This window comes from Sciurus carolinensis, chromosome X (assembly GCF_902686445.1).
Source record: "Sciurus carolinensis chromosome X, mSciCar1.2, whole genome shotgun sequence".
Lineage (NCBI taxonomy): Eukaryota > Metazoa > Chordata > Mammalia > Rodentia > Sciuridae > Sciurus > Sciurus carolinensis.
In genome coordinates this window covers 92,166,078-92,180,772 of record NC_062232.1, presented here as the reverse complement: position 1 = coordinate 92,180,772, position 14,695 = coordinate 92,166,078, and the positions used below count along the sequence as shown (strand labels likewise).

Below are 14,695 nucleotides of genomic sequence, written 5' to 3'. Positions count from 1 at the left end.
CCAGTTGAAACATTTTGGAATTCCATGGCAGTTGGCCTTGAACTCACCATTTGCTCAGTTTGAACCAATGCCAAAGGACCTGGAAAGACATAGTGCTGCACCAGTTGGCCAAACTCCTCTAGCCTGCCTGGAGGTGTGTTAAGAGTGTGTGTGTGTGTGGGGGGGTGCTTTGTGTGAGTGCACACACATGCTGGGTAAAGTATATGTGGGCTGTTGTATGTGTCATAGCTATACCATGTTGTAAGTACATTAAGTCTGTGTCGTATTGGGTGTATATACAGCACCATGTTTATATCACATTGTGAATGTGTACATCAATATGCTATTGTGTATGTACCATGTGTCTGTATTGAGTTACATGTATACTGCGCCTCAACTGTGCCATGTGTCATGCCAGGTGTCTGATTTGTACTGTGCTATGTCTATGCTATGTTGTATGTCTATATTCTATTGTATCGTGTGCCTGTATCAAATTTTGTGCCTATACTGCCTTGTAATGCACCTGCAGCTCAGCCTCCTGTTGGAGACTGGGATAGGGATCAGTGCACATATCTTGTACATGCCTAACCCCATTTGCCTTACTGCACTCCAACTTTATGATAAGTTCCTTGTCTGGGGACAAGGGCTGTACCTTAGCCATGGGAGTGGGGGTGGGGGAAAGCTGTGGACAACTATTTTACCATAGACCCCTTCCTTAGCAATTGCCTTGACTAGCACTGGAGATCTCTGGGAATGGCATTTGGGAAACATTTTCAGGCCCAAAGAAGAAAAGGGCACTGGGTTTGGGGAGGGAAACCATGGCTTCTGACCTAAACCCATCCATATGAGGGGGGAAGGACTTGTAGGAAATGACAGCTTCCCAAGTTTCTCCTTCTGGCTGGCTGGAAGGACCGGAGTCATTCATTTCAGGGATTGAAGGCTGCACAAGTGTACTGGCACCCAGACTGGGCCACAGGATGGCAATGGGGAGCTCTGTTAAAGGCATCCCTGTTGAGGTCACCAGAGGGCGCTATTGTGCCATTAGGGAGAGTGTCTTTTTAAGGTCCATGGGGCTCAGGTGGAGATGGGGAAGAAAGGCACTAAGAGAAGAACATACACTGTCATCCCAATCCCTGTTTGGACACTGAGTTAGGGAGTAAGGGGCACTAGTGACTATCCACCGCTTACCAATACCCTGGATTCTGTCTATAAGACCACCACATAAAGCTTTTCAGGGCCTTGGTTATAAGTCCCTTAGGAGATCTGGGCTTGGACTTCTCTTGTCCCTCCTGTACCCCATTCACATGAAATAAAAGTAGAGCCACACTGCTGAAAGAAAAAAATTGTATGTACTGGTTCTGGGGTTATTTTGCATTGTTTTCCCCCAAACCCAAGGATATACAAAAGGGAGTGTAATATAGATCAAATGTTTGGGAAGGGGATAGGGGAGAGCTGTATTTTAGTTCACCTGACATCACTACCAAGAATAAATGGACCTGCTTTCTAAAATGTTACTACCATCTCAGAGAACACCTACTCCAACTCAGTCATTTGAAAGACAAGGAAAATAAGACCCAGAGAGGAGTAAACATGCAGGATGCCTGATTTCTGATTCCCAAGGTTCACTCCATCCCAGCGTCTGGTCCTCTAGTCCCTAAAACACTTCCTTCTCTAAATTCAATCCTCTCCACCTTATAGGAAAACCCTGGCCTCCACCTCCACTATGTGGGCTTTGCCAGGGCAGTCCTATTTCATCTTGGGATCAGACCTCTGTGACCGCACCTTGCGATTATTTCCTCTCCTTACCAGTACATTTTTCTTTCCATCTTCAAGGTCCACTTCCCCCATTTTGCTTCCCACCTCTAGACCCAGCTGTAGCTGCAGTTTGCCCCCCTCACTGCATCCCCTGGGTGCAGCAGATTGCCCAACCTGCAGATAATTGACCGAATGTGCAAATCAGACACGGATCTATTGCATTGATTAACATTTCCAATTAAACTCCCGGTTAGGCTGTGTGTATTAGTGACTCAAGTAATCACGGCGGATGTAAATGCAAATGCCTTCCAAGGCCACAGAGCACGGTTGGAAGCGACGCATTTCTGGGAGGAAATGGAAACAGACTGCAAGACCTGGAGTTTCATTTGGTGCTCCAGTACTCCAAAATAAGCTTTTAAATGTATGGCTGTTGATCCGAGCCTCGGGCTTCACACCTGAAATGGAGGACTTGGGTCCTGCGCTTCGATACATGCCCTTTCCCGCCCCCTGCTGGAAAAGCTGAGTAGTGCGGAGTTGGCCCGCAAGTCCTCCCTGGCCCTGCAGAGGGAACCGCCTAGCCCCTGGCATGAGGGGCAGGGGAGAAGGAGTCCTGTTGCCTAGGCTTAAACTGCACTCCAGATGCCTTGACAGCTACACATACCTTCTAGGGCAGAGATTTTTACACTATGCCCTGCTCCAATAGGCCCCTGGGAAGGAGGCTTTTTTTTTTTTTTTAAAGCAATGTCCTCACACCTGGTCCTACCCTACCCATGCAAAATCAGTCAACCTGTCTGGGTCAGATTCATAGCAAGTCCCACCACCACCACTCCCTTTTGGGATCCTGATCCCCCAATCCCTTCTTCTTACCAAGGAGGAAAGAGTCTGTTGTTGAGGCTGCTGCTCATCAAGTTTCTTCTTGTTCCCTTGGCCAAAGCTACTGGCACCTGAAGGTGGCCTATGGAAGTGGGAATGCTACTGATTCCCTAAGTAGCTAGGAATTATCCCCCTAATTTTGGCTGAGCCATAACTGCCTCAACTACCAACACTTTCCCATCTCACCAAGGAAATTAGGGCTTTGGGGCTAGAAAGATCATGGTTTTTCCTTCTTACACCTCTGCAGGGCTTTAATCTGCACTCCATCAGATCCTACCCACTCAATCCAAATCTACCTACTTTCTGATTTCTAGATCTGTTTTTTTTTTTTTTTTTTTGCCTTGGTCACCCTCTTTGACCTCATAAAGGCAGACTCTGATGGCAGCACCTTTCCTTCCCTTCAGTTATTCCTCATTTCCCTCACCTGTCATGTCTACAGCCTACTCTCCTCCAAGACTCCAACAAACTTGTTTGCTCTTTATACTTTTTCTGACTCTGACCAGAAAAATCTCCAACCTGTGAGAATGGCCAACTAGTCAGAATGTCCACCAGGTGTTGTGGCCCTTTGCCTATACCTTCTTACATTTAAACATCCATTTTCTGCTAGGTCTCTATTAGGCTCACTTGCCTGTCTGGAGGCTTAAAGGATCTGCTCCTTGACATCCCAAGGTCTCTCTGGACTTGTACTCTGTGCTGTCAGCCTGAACACAGCATACCACCTAGCATCTTCCCATTTTTGTCTTGCATGGTCATGGAGGAATATGACATTTGTATCCAGAAATCCAAGCCCCAGTCTATTAAATATTCACTACCATATTAATCCCCTTTACCCAATGGTGCCCTTGATTGGGAACCTTAAGTGCCAAATCACAGACGTTACCCAATTATAATTTGTAAATGGCCCAGTGAAAACCGCACTGACCTTTATACCTTGCTCATCCCAGAACAGGGCCACAGTGTTGTCACCAACAGGGATGGACCTCCTTCTGTTCCAACACCTCAGACAGCCATACAGTTGGCCTGGATTTGAGTCTGCAAAACCACGGGGGGAAGCAAGACTAACATGGCTAAAGGCTTCCCTGCTGAAAGCCATTTTTTAAAAATAGCACTGCAACCGCCCCCATCATACTTCCCAAAGCCAAGCCACTCACCCTTCTCTCCTTTGCTTCTATAGACCAAAGACCAGACCCTCAAGTCCAGAATCTGGAACTGGATTCTGGAAGGTGGGACCAAAAGTGGGAGGGAGGAGACACACACACACACACACATACACACACACACACACATACAAATGGGGCCTCTGGTTCTCTCCTTGCCAGAACCACCTGCCACCCCCAACCCTCACCCCACTCCTCAACCACCGCCTAAGGAAATAAAATCTACAAAAGCCAGAATCTAAAATGTTCAGCTCACCCAGAACTGCGGCAATAATCTTGCCTGAGCCAGTTCGCAAACTGAGGGCAATGCCCCCTGCGAGGTGAGGGGGACTAGGTAGAACGAAGGCAGTAGACCCAATGACCCCACTCCCCAAAGGCAAGGGCCAGCTTCAGGAACCTTATTGCATCGCTCCCACAGGAGAAGAAAAGAGTCCTCCTGTCATTACCATCCCCCCTCCGCCAAAAAGGGGAGGGGGATAAAGAGAAAATTATGGAAGTGGGTAAGGCACTCGTTTAAGAAAATCGTCACTTTTTCTGTTTGCTCAGGTGGAGCTCTTCTGCCGCTGACTTGGTCAGACAGCGACCACACCCCCTCCCCTTCTCTAAGGGGCTGCTGTCACCGCTACTGTGGTGGTGATGGGGGGAAGGAGGGTGAGGGAAGGTGGTGTAAGACTTACAGGCTGACGTAGCTCTCAGGGCGGATTTTGTCTCAAGCGGCCCAGGCCCCAGTAAGCGAGTCCAGGGCTTGGCCAAGCGAAAGAGCCCGGGCCCTTCGGGAAGGGCCCGGACACACCCACTTGTCCGCGTACGCGAACCAGGATCAAGCAAACTGCTCGCTGGCTCTTAGGGCTGGGGGGGAGCCACGTAGGAGACTCGAGGCTGGAGGGACGCGGGAGCGGGAGGGGGACCCGGAAAGCTGAACACCTGCTCAGCAGTCTCAAAGCTGCCCCAGCCGCCACCCCCTCCTCGGAGCTAGCAAGGTGCCGTAGGTCGCGGGATTTACCTGCCACGGGTCCAGTCACCCTGACAAGACCTTTCCTCTACCTCCGAGCGCTCTGGCTGGCGGGGCTGGGGAGCCGCAGCCCCGCGGCTGCAGCCGCAGCCCCGGGTCCAGCCCGCTCACCCCCGGCTCTTCTCCTGCCCCAGCACACTCGCTCCCGGAGGGGAAAAGCTGTAGCCCCCAGAGTGAGATCCCCTACGGTTCACTGCCACAGCTGCCCGCCCGCGATAGAGCCCCTGCTTGCCAACCGCTCCCTAGACCTTCTCTGCTATGACGTCACCCGGGCTCTGCACCGTACCTAGGCCAATCAGATGGTGAGCATAAAACTAAAATCGCCCTGAGTGGGCTACTGGGGACCAATCTTTTGTTTCCAGGCAGGAAGCGCCCGGGAGGGGGGACTGAAGGGGAGGGAACAAGGAGAGGGGAAGAGAAAGGAGATAGAAACTTCTACACTGTCAGTGTTGTCTAGACAGAGGTGGAGCCATCAAGAAAGAGGCACCTCGTTAGAGGAGGGGGCATTTCATGTTCTCTTCCTTACTTGCCCCACAGAGGAAGATTGGGCTTTCGGGAGAATTTTCAGGGGAGGAAATCTGACCAGCTACAGGGGCACACATTATTGAGGAAAACGGATTAGGTTTGGGACACCACCTGTCAGGCAAACAGGTTACACCAAAAACTCAGAGAGGGATTCAAAGAGATGGTAATCTACACAGGGAAATTACCTTTCTGCGAATGAAACACATTTCAAAACACAGTGTTATACAAGAAAGAATAATTATTCTACTTCAGATTGAGTGTGTGTATGATTTCATCAAAATGTGGTCTCCCTGTTCATTCTTTCCCAGAAACCTCCAATGGTTTCTCTTGTCTTTGGTATAAAGTTCAAATTTCTGCAGGTGTCCAAAGTCTTCTAAACTCTACTTCCAAAAATCATCCCTTGCTACTCCAAAATCCATACTCTGCAGCTTTTGGCTAGATTATATAAATTATGGTAAATCCCAGCAAGGAAACAGTAAGTTGGCATAAAAAAGTCAGTCAAATACATATAATAAGTACATTCACAATAAAATGATGTAAAAATGCCTACAGAAATCAATCCGAAGAGAACATAAAATTATAATCTTGGGTTAAGGTAGTAGAATTATGGGTGGTTTTTCCTGTCTACTTTCAAACTAGGTTAAAATTGGTCATGACCCCTTTCAGTTTGTGTGTTTTACTAGAGATTTAACCCATGGACACTCTACTGCTTTTATACATCCCCCGCCCTGTTTTTAATTTTATTTTGAGATAGGGTCTCCTTCAAATGCCGAAGCTGTCCCTGAACTTGTGATCTGTCTACCTCAGCCTCTGTCGTAGATGGGATTACAGGTGTGCACCACCACACTCAGCTTCAGTGCACTTTCATTGAATCTTCTCAACACTGCATAACATTCAGCAGTCATTTCTCCATAATGTCCACAAAATATGTTTCAAGACCAAGAATAAACTTAATATATCTTCTCCTAGGTCCTTTAAAAAATCATACAACAGATCTCCAGATTTACTGGAGATAATTTCTCAGAAACTAGAAGAATGGGATATCTCTTCTGTTGTTGTTGTTGTTGTTGTTATTTTTTGGGGGGTGGGTACCAGGGATTGAACTCAGTAGCACTTGACAACTGAGCCACATCCCCAGCCCCTTTTTGTATTTTATTTATAGACAGGGTCTCACCGAGTTTCTTAGGGCCTCACTTTTGGTGAAGCTGGCCTTGAACTCGTGATCCTCCTGCCTCAGCCTCTCAAGCTGCTGGCATTACAGGCATGGTTCACCTCACCCAGCTGGGTTAACTCTTTTGGAGTAATTCATTTTTAATTGTGATAATACAGGAAATTGAAAAAAGAACACCAATGACCCAATCTATGAGAAAACAGAAAAGAGGGAGACAACTAAATAAACTACATAATCCAGAGTATTTTTATGAATCACTTTGCATCTTGTCTTCCTTAATTAAAATATATATTTATGCATACATATTACATGAACATTGTAGAAAGTGGCAGATCTGTGCTACATACCTGAATCCGAGTCGAAAGTCTGTGCACTTTTCTAATACTCTATTATGTACTACTAAGAATTAAACATGATACTACCAACTTTGTTAAAATACGAACTTGCTTTAAAAAAAAAACTGTACAAGACTATACAAGGTTGGTGTTGTTTTCAAATCCTGGTATTTAAAATAGCCTTTTTGTCATGTTGATAGTCTTCTAAATCAAAAGTACACAACACTCCCCCTCTCAAATCCTTGATTAATAGGTTGAAATCAGGATGGTTCTGCTTCCAGTGATTTTACAGATATCTTTTTAATTAACTTTGGGGTTAAAAAGAAGTAATCACATTACATTGATTTTTTAAAGCATAATGGTAAAAGTAAACTAAAGCATATTACTCATCTAAATGAATGTCATTTACTTAATGTTAACATATATGATGTGTAAAATGTATTTATTTGGGTTATTTTAAACAAGAACACTTTATAAGAAATAGGAAGATATAACTAGATTTTCCTGGCTAATGATTAAACATGAGTCTTCTAGGCTATTGATTTAAATTGTAATTAAAAGGTATTTGATTTCACTCTAATCCTCCCATATACCTCAGCTGTAACTCAGAGCTATTTATGCAGTCACTGCACATGGTTATTTAAACGTTTCATGTGTATATTTCTTCTCTCCCTGGTGATTACAGAAACTAGCATGAGGCCAAAATCCTATTAGGTGCTTGACAAATTAAAGCATAGTGATGTCATCCAAAGAGGACAGGAGTTAGGACCCAAGCCCAGCACAAAAAAACTTGGGTCTTTCTATTAAAAAAGTGACAACCTATATTATTCTTGATACCAGAAAATAGTCTTTACTGTCAGTATGGTTTGTTTCCCAAGGATATGGGATTCTAAGCTGGAGTAGCTTGCAGATTTCATCTGTGTAATTTGTCCACTCAGTCCCACCATCCTCTGCTCCCTTATATGGGAGCTTCTTGATTTAAGGATACAACAGTACTACCTTAATAACCACTTGGCATGTGTATCTACTTCTCAGATTACAAACCACTATCATATCTTCCTGTTTAATCCTCACAACAACCACAACAGTTTACTTTGGCAATTATTATGATCTGTATTTCACAGAGAGGCAATGGATGCCCAGGGGTTTGAAGTCACCTGTCCAATGCCTTACAGACATGGTCCCAGGAACCAGGTCTTCTACTTTAATTTTTTTGTGTTCTTTCTACTACCCAATATGGCAACTTGAGGGTATGTGTGTAGGGTTGGGGGGCATTAAATGTTTTCTTTATATATGGATGCTCTCTAACTTATAATGTTGCCACCGCTTACAATTTTTCAACTTTATGATGGTACAAAAGTGATAAGTATTCAGTAGAGACCATACTTCAAATTTTGAATTTTGAATTTGTGGTTTTTTTTGGGGGGCCCCCAACCCAATCAGTCACTTGATTCACATAAGTGAGAGGGTATGGGATAAGGCTTATTGTAAGAGAAGTAAGCTAAAAATGAATCTCCTAGCCAAATCCTCAATAAAGGGAACATTCTCATACACTGTTGATTGAAGTAAAAAATGGCACAACCCTTTGGGAGGAAAGTAGGTAATATATAAGAAATTTTGAAATCCATATGCTACTTGACCCAGCAATTTCAACACAAGGAATCTGCCTGTAGATATCCTCATAACAACATACCAAGATGTGCTTAAGTACATTCACTGCTAAATATTATGGAAAAAGGAAAAATCTTACATAAAAGATACCCTAAATGTCCTTCAATAAGGGAATTGTCAGGGGGTTTTAGACCACTTTTTTGAGGTCTGATTGCTATGTAAAAAGTTGTATATATTTAATGTATACAACTCAGTGACTCTGGGACTAAGTATACTTACTATACCTGTGAAACTACCACCACTCCTGATGCAACAGACATATCCAGAAGTTCCCTCCTGCCCTAATAAGGGAATTGTCAGATAAATTATAGTAGGCAATATTTTGGAATATCATGCATCACCTAAAAAGAATCAAGTATCTCCTACATACTGAAATAGAAACATATGTAGACCATTCTTGAGTGAAAAAAAAAAAAAAACTGCAGAAGAGCGTGTATACTATGGTTTTGTTTTTGCTGTAAAACAAATCCTGTGTATACATATTTGTTTAAACTGGAATTATACACATCAAACTGCTAATGGGGTAACTGTGGGAATAAAAGTGGGAAAAGAAGGCATGTGGATATATGTGTGGGGTGGGTGGTATTAAATTTTCTTGGTATAGAGATGGTATCCAACTTAAAATGCTGCAACTTACAATTTTTCTACTTTGGGATGGTGCAAAAGCAATATGCTTTCAGTAGAAGTTTTACTTGGAATTTGGAATTTGGACATTTTCCCAGGCTAGTGATATATAGTATGATACTTCAAAATGCTGGGCAGTGGCAGCAAGCCACAGCTCCCAGTCAGCCATGTGATCACAAGGGGAAACAACACATACCCTATAGTTGACTCTGTGGCTAAGGTAGGATGTTTGTTAGGTTAGGTGTATTCAATGCATTTTCAACTTATGATGGGTTTGTTGAACTGTAATTCCATCAAAAGTGAAGGAGTATCTGTACTTCTATATTACTTTTATGTTTTTTTACAATAAGCATATACTGTATTTTGAAGGAAAAATACAGCATTAAAAAGGGGAAATACAGCTTTTTTTGGCTTAAGACAAAAACAACAGGAAAAGTACCCAGCTATCCTAAAAGAGGTCTGAATGGTAGGTCAGTGGTTCAGGTAGAGCAATCACAGATATGGTGTGGTAGGCTGAGCTAAGCCAAACCTGGGCAGGCACTAGATGCAGGGTTATGATGTACAACCCACTGGAAAAAAGCAACCAGGATTTGCTGATTCCCTTCCCACCCCTACCTCAAGTTTCACAGTCAGAAGTTGCTCCCAATAGTGGACTCTGAGTTTGTGTGGCTCTCAGTCTTCACATCTTTTGCTCCATCAGATGTACATTTTTTTTAAAAAATTCCCCCAGCTAGCTCTGAATAGAAAAGAACCTGGCAGTAAGTGTGGTGGCACATGCCTGTAACCCCAGCAGCTCAGAAGGATGGCAAGTTTAAAGCCAGCCTCAGCAATGTAGCAAAGCCCTAAGCAACTGAGTGAGATCCTGTCTCTAAATAAAATAATAAAAAGGGCTGGTGATGTGGTTCAGTGGTTAAGTGCCACTGGGTTCAATACCTAGTCCAAAAAAAAAAAAAAAAGAATCTGGCTCAGCCCCTGGTGCACAGGCATTGGCTGGGATCACATGCCCACTCTTCCTTCACTCAGGGTCTGGTGGCTACAACTTGTTGCCACCACTGCAGGCTGGCCCTACCGAACTCCTTTCCTGCCTTAACACCACTATCATTTAGGGACTCCACCTTTCCTATAGCAGACAACATTATGAGTAGTCTATTAGGCAAAGAGCAAAGATGCCAAAAGGTGTCATTATCCTATGTCCTTGAAAAAGCCAGAGGTTGGGAACTAAAGAAGCTCATGACTAGGAAATTGCCATTCTCTTATGTTCACAGATTTCTGGCTAGGAATCAGGACACTCAGATTCTAATTCAGTCTCTGGAGAGGAAAACCTTGAGTAGGACTCCAAATTCCCTGGCCATTAGTTTTCTCCTCTGCCAAACCTGACTATCTTTCTGAATAGTTGAATAAATGCAAGTGGCTAAGGGAAGAAGAGTGGACTGAACATATTTCAGAGCTGTACACCTCCATATGAGACTTGATGAGTCCCCACTTACATGTGTTCCCTAAATGGTATGCATTTGGGATTGGAGGGTCTGTCCTAACCTTCCTTCACTATAATTAGCCCTCGTTAGAGACATGCCCCGCAGAACCTATGAGCTAGGAAGCCCACCACCTTTGCCCTCCTCCCTTCCAAGAGGGAGTTAGTGAACGAAAATCAGAAGAAAATTAAATGCAGGTGGCTCTGGGTGAACTGATGTGAAAATTAGGAAGTTCCTCTCCTCTGACTTGGTTTTAATTAGCCCTGTTTCCACCATGGTCGTACATATCAAAGCACATTATTTAATTGAGCTGATGCTCTGTTTGACTTTTCTCTCAAGGGGATCACATTAGACATTCCTATCCCACACATTCCCAATCACTGCACTGCCAGAACCTCAGTCAAACTACAGAGTGAATTGAATTTGGAAAGTTGATTTCGTTGCTCTCCCCATTTAAAAAGAAGAGAGAGAAGGAGAAAGTGCAGGACAAAATCTAGGGGACAAAGAACCAAGGAGGATAATAGAAAATCAAATCTTATTATTATTATTTTTTGGACCGGCTGGACTGTGATGTCATGGTTTCCCAGCTCACCTGTGATTGGCTGCTCAGTTCAGCATCTGCTGAGAGCTAAAGCCTGATTATTTGCCAGAGATACAGACCTTTCAGGGAAGCTTTGAATCATTGCTGGTTGTCGTGACAACCTGGGCAGTGTCTGCTCCTGATAACCACATAATGAGGTTGTCAAGAACAGAAGTGCCCCCATCCCCACACCCAACCATCTGAAGTGGTAAGCCATGAAACATTTCTCTCAGGAGATGATGAGAAAAAAAATCATGAACAGGCAACTGGGGACGATCCCCTCCGAAAATTAATGTCAGCCAAATCCTGGAGACAATCTTCTTAGGAGTCCCTTACTTGCCACCTCCAGATCTCTCCTAAACCCATGTATTCGTTATAAATCAGAGGCCTGAGGAACAGGTGGTAAAGGGATGAAGCATCTCTACCACTCTCCGGTAAAACTGAACAGAAGGAGGTGTGAGTGGAATGCATTTGATTAGGGAAAGGCACATTATCTGTCTTCAAATTATGCCATCATGAGCATGGTCCAGGGGCCATGAGGAGTACCTGTCAAAGAGGGTGGGGCATGGCCAAACCCAGTTCAAGAAAGCTAAACACAAAGAGAGCTTGAGGGGGATGGGTTGTCTGTTCTTTTGCCTACTACTTTTACTTCCTGGGGGCAAACACCTCACTCTTCTTTATCTGGGGTTGTGGATGTTCTTAAAAGGTAATATGAGCTACACTTTTGGGGTACATTACCATTGCTAGGACAAATTTATTGAGCACCTACTAAGTGCAAGTATATAGCTAGGTGATACAGATGAACCAAACTTGGACCATTTTCTCAAGAAACATGGAATCTAGTTAGAAAAGATACACACTTAGGCAACAAAAATAGAAGACAAATGTAGTAAATATTAAAATGGAAGTGCTAAGTCCTCAATTTGAGAAGATAATCACATCCTGACTGTCATATTCCAGTTTCAGTTCATCATTCCAGGTTCTTCTCTCACCACTCTTCCTTTCTACCCCAAGTGTCAGTCCCACTAATTCTGTTTTTCATATGCCTTGACATTCATACCTTTACGCCTTTCCTCCTTCTCCTCCCTCTGCCTACCCTGACTTTCTTCCTCCTCTCCCTACCTATTGATATTTAATGCACATTCCCACAGTCTACTCAAATGGCATTTTGATGAACAAACTGGCCCTGTTTCTAACCCTATGGACATCTGTATCTGGAAGACATAAATGTTGACCAGTCCTCTGATATCACTACTGAGCCAATATGAAAAATCCAGGGACAGGGATGGGGCTGTAGCTCAGTGGCAGAGCACTTGCTTAGCATGTGTGAGGCACTGGGTTCCAGCCTCAGCACCACATAAAAATAAATCAATAAAATAAAGGTATAAAAAAATACAATAATATTTTCAAAAATCCAGGAACATCTAAGAGAATGTTGTTACAACTAATTTTGGATTGTTCATGGAATTGTATAAAGTCAGACTACATATGAAATATCTTATTTACATAATCATCAGAAACCTGCATTCCTATAAAACATATTTGCAGCTTTTAAAATTCTGAAGTGGTTTAGGGTTCACAAGAAGTTTCAAGAATAGTGCAGAGCTCCCTTCACCAAATGTCCCCTGACATTTTGATATATGGTGCACCATTAAAACCCTGAAAACTAATATTGTTATAACACTACTAGCTCAACTACAGACCTTATTCAGATTTCACTGTTTTTTACATGTCATCTTCCATTAAATATTTTACCAACTTAGTTGAAATATAGCAAAACTATTAATAGTTGATAAGAATGTCAACTTTTCTCACAGACCCACCCCCTTCAGTAAAGGGTCAAAACCTGAAAGAGTCAAAACCTGATTAGGATTGAAAGAATAAAAACCTGATAGTATAGTGAAACAGATGTTATTACCTCATGTACATGTATGATTGCATGACTGATGTGATCCTACAATATATATATTCAGAAAAATGAAAAAAAAAACAGTATGGAGTGAGAAAAAGCAGCTCTACTAATAATCATACTGGGAGGACAGACAGATAAAGGCAGCTGAAAAGCTTACAGAAAACACTGTTTCTCCCAAGGTCACACAGCAGTTGTAAAATGCCATAAAAGACCCCCTCTTCCCTGGAGAGACTACAGCCATTCTTCCAATGATGTCCAGACCTGCTTTGTTATTGACAATTGTTGCTGGGGATTTCCAATGGACAAGCCATTCAATAAATCTGATTTTGTCTAATACTCTTTAGCTAATTAAGCTTCAATATAACAAATACTGAGATAATCAAACTGGGGTTATCGGAGGGCCCCCTGAATCATCAGAAGTTAACCATATTTCCTTGAATCTATCTAGAGGCACACAGTGTGAATGGAACTGAGTGTCTTACATAGAAGATGCCTAATTAATTCTCACTGCTTTTACCTGCGACTGTCCAATATCAAATTTGTTGGAATGATGCTGGATACTCTGACAAAAGTCAGGGTGACATTATTACATAGAAATTCAGCATATAGACTTTATAATTAAACTGTAAATTTGACTCTGCCTACAAATTCCCAGATTCATCATTTTATAGCTTTAAAGATCTTGGGCAATTTATTTAGTCCCTGTGAACTTCAGTTTCCTCATCTGTAAAATGGAGGCTTCCTTTTTAGTGTAACTGGGAATATTAAATAAAAATTAAGTGCCTGTGAAGAGGGAAAGTGTTAGTGCAGTGGTTCTCATCTTGGATGCACAAGAATTACCTGGTGGCCCTACCTTTAGATATTCTGATTTAATTGGATGGCCTGAATCTGAACATTAGGAGTTTTAGACATCTCCTCAGGTTCTAATCTTCTCAGATTCTAATGTGCAGTAAAGGGAGATTTCATTACTTAAGGACTATCCTCCAATAGGTTTTTGGGTAACATCTCTCTATCTCTCTCAGTGTCCAAATTTCACACAGTGGAGAGTAGAATTGGGGAATTTTCTGAAAGAGCAGTCATTTAGATTAGATTCTCTCCAGAGGCCTCACCCAGCTTTTCCCTGCAATCCCCATCTAGTCTACCAAATGCTTTGCTTGACCTGGTAATGACCATAGCTTCCTTGTCCACAGCAAAATGGAAGACGTTCGATATTTGGGTAAAATTGGAACTGTATTCATCTCTCCTTTTTCTCATTTCCAAACACTACTCAGTCACACTTCAATTAAGTGGTCTCAAGTGTGAATTTTAAAACAAATATGTGTATAAAGCAGCATTGGCTGACCATTGCAGACATCTTTAATGGATGCAGATCTCGATGTGCTCTTGTTCCATATAATTAAGCACCTATTGTGCCTCATAACCAATCCTTATTTTATTATAAAGTCATAACTCACAGCCAATATTCACTGATGTTCAATTGATAAGGTTACTTGTGGAAGAGGGGCCTTCAAAAGAATCTGTGCCTCCCCTTTTTTAACAATCCGAGAGGATACACTCTCTACTCAGTAAATAATAAATATGAATTAACTGGCAAATTTTAAAGGTCAGTTAGATAGAAGTTTAAAATAT

The 14,695-nt window shown here is 42.8% G+C and overlaps 1 protein-coding gene across 10 annotated transcripts in view; it reads right to left on the bottom strand.

Moving 5' to 3' along the window:
* Pak3 (p21 (RAC1) activated kinase 3) overlaps positions 1 to 14,695 on the bottom strand; it is a 255,810-nt gene that overhangs the window by 114,509 nt on the left and 126,606 nt on the right. For 6 of the 10 annotated variants that reach the window (XM_047535564.1, XM_047535572.1, XM_047535562.1 and 3 more), the window contains exons 1-2: positions 4,768 to 4,982; positions 3,530 to 3,639 (exon numbers count right to left, since the gene is read on the bottom strand). The exons of 2 other annotated variants lie outside the window; for them this stretch is intronic. The gene's annotated coding sequence lies outside the window, so the exon portion shown is untranslated. Of the gene's footprint in view, positions 1 to 3,529; positions 3,640 to 3,758; positions 3,809 to 4,767; positions 4,983 to 14,695 lie in introns of those variants that run through there. 2 more of the 10 variants (XM_047535567.1, XM_047535566.1) reach the window with 2 other exon arrangements.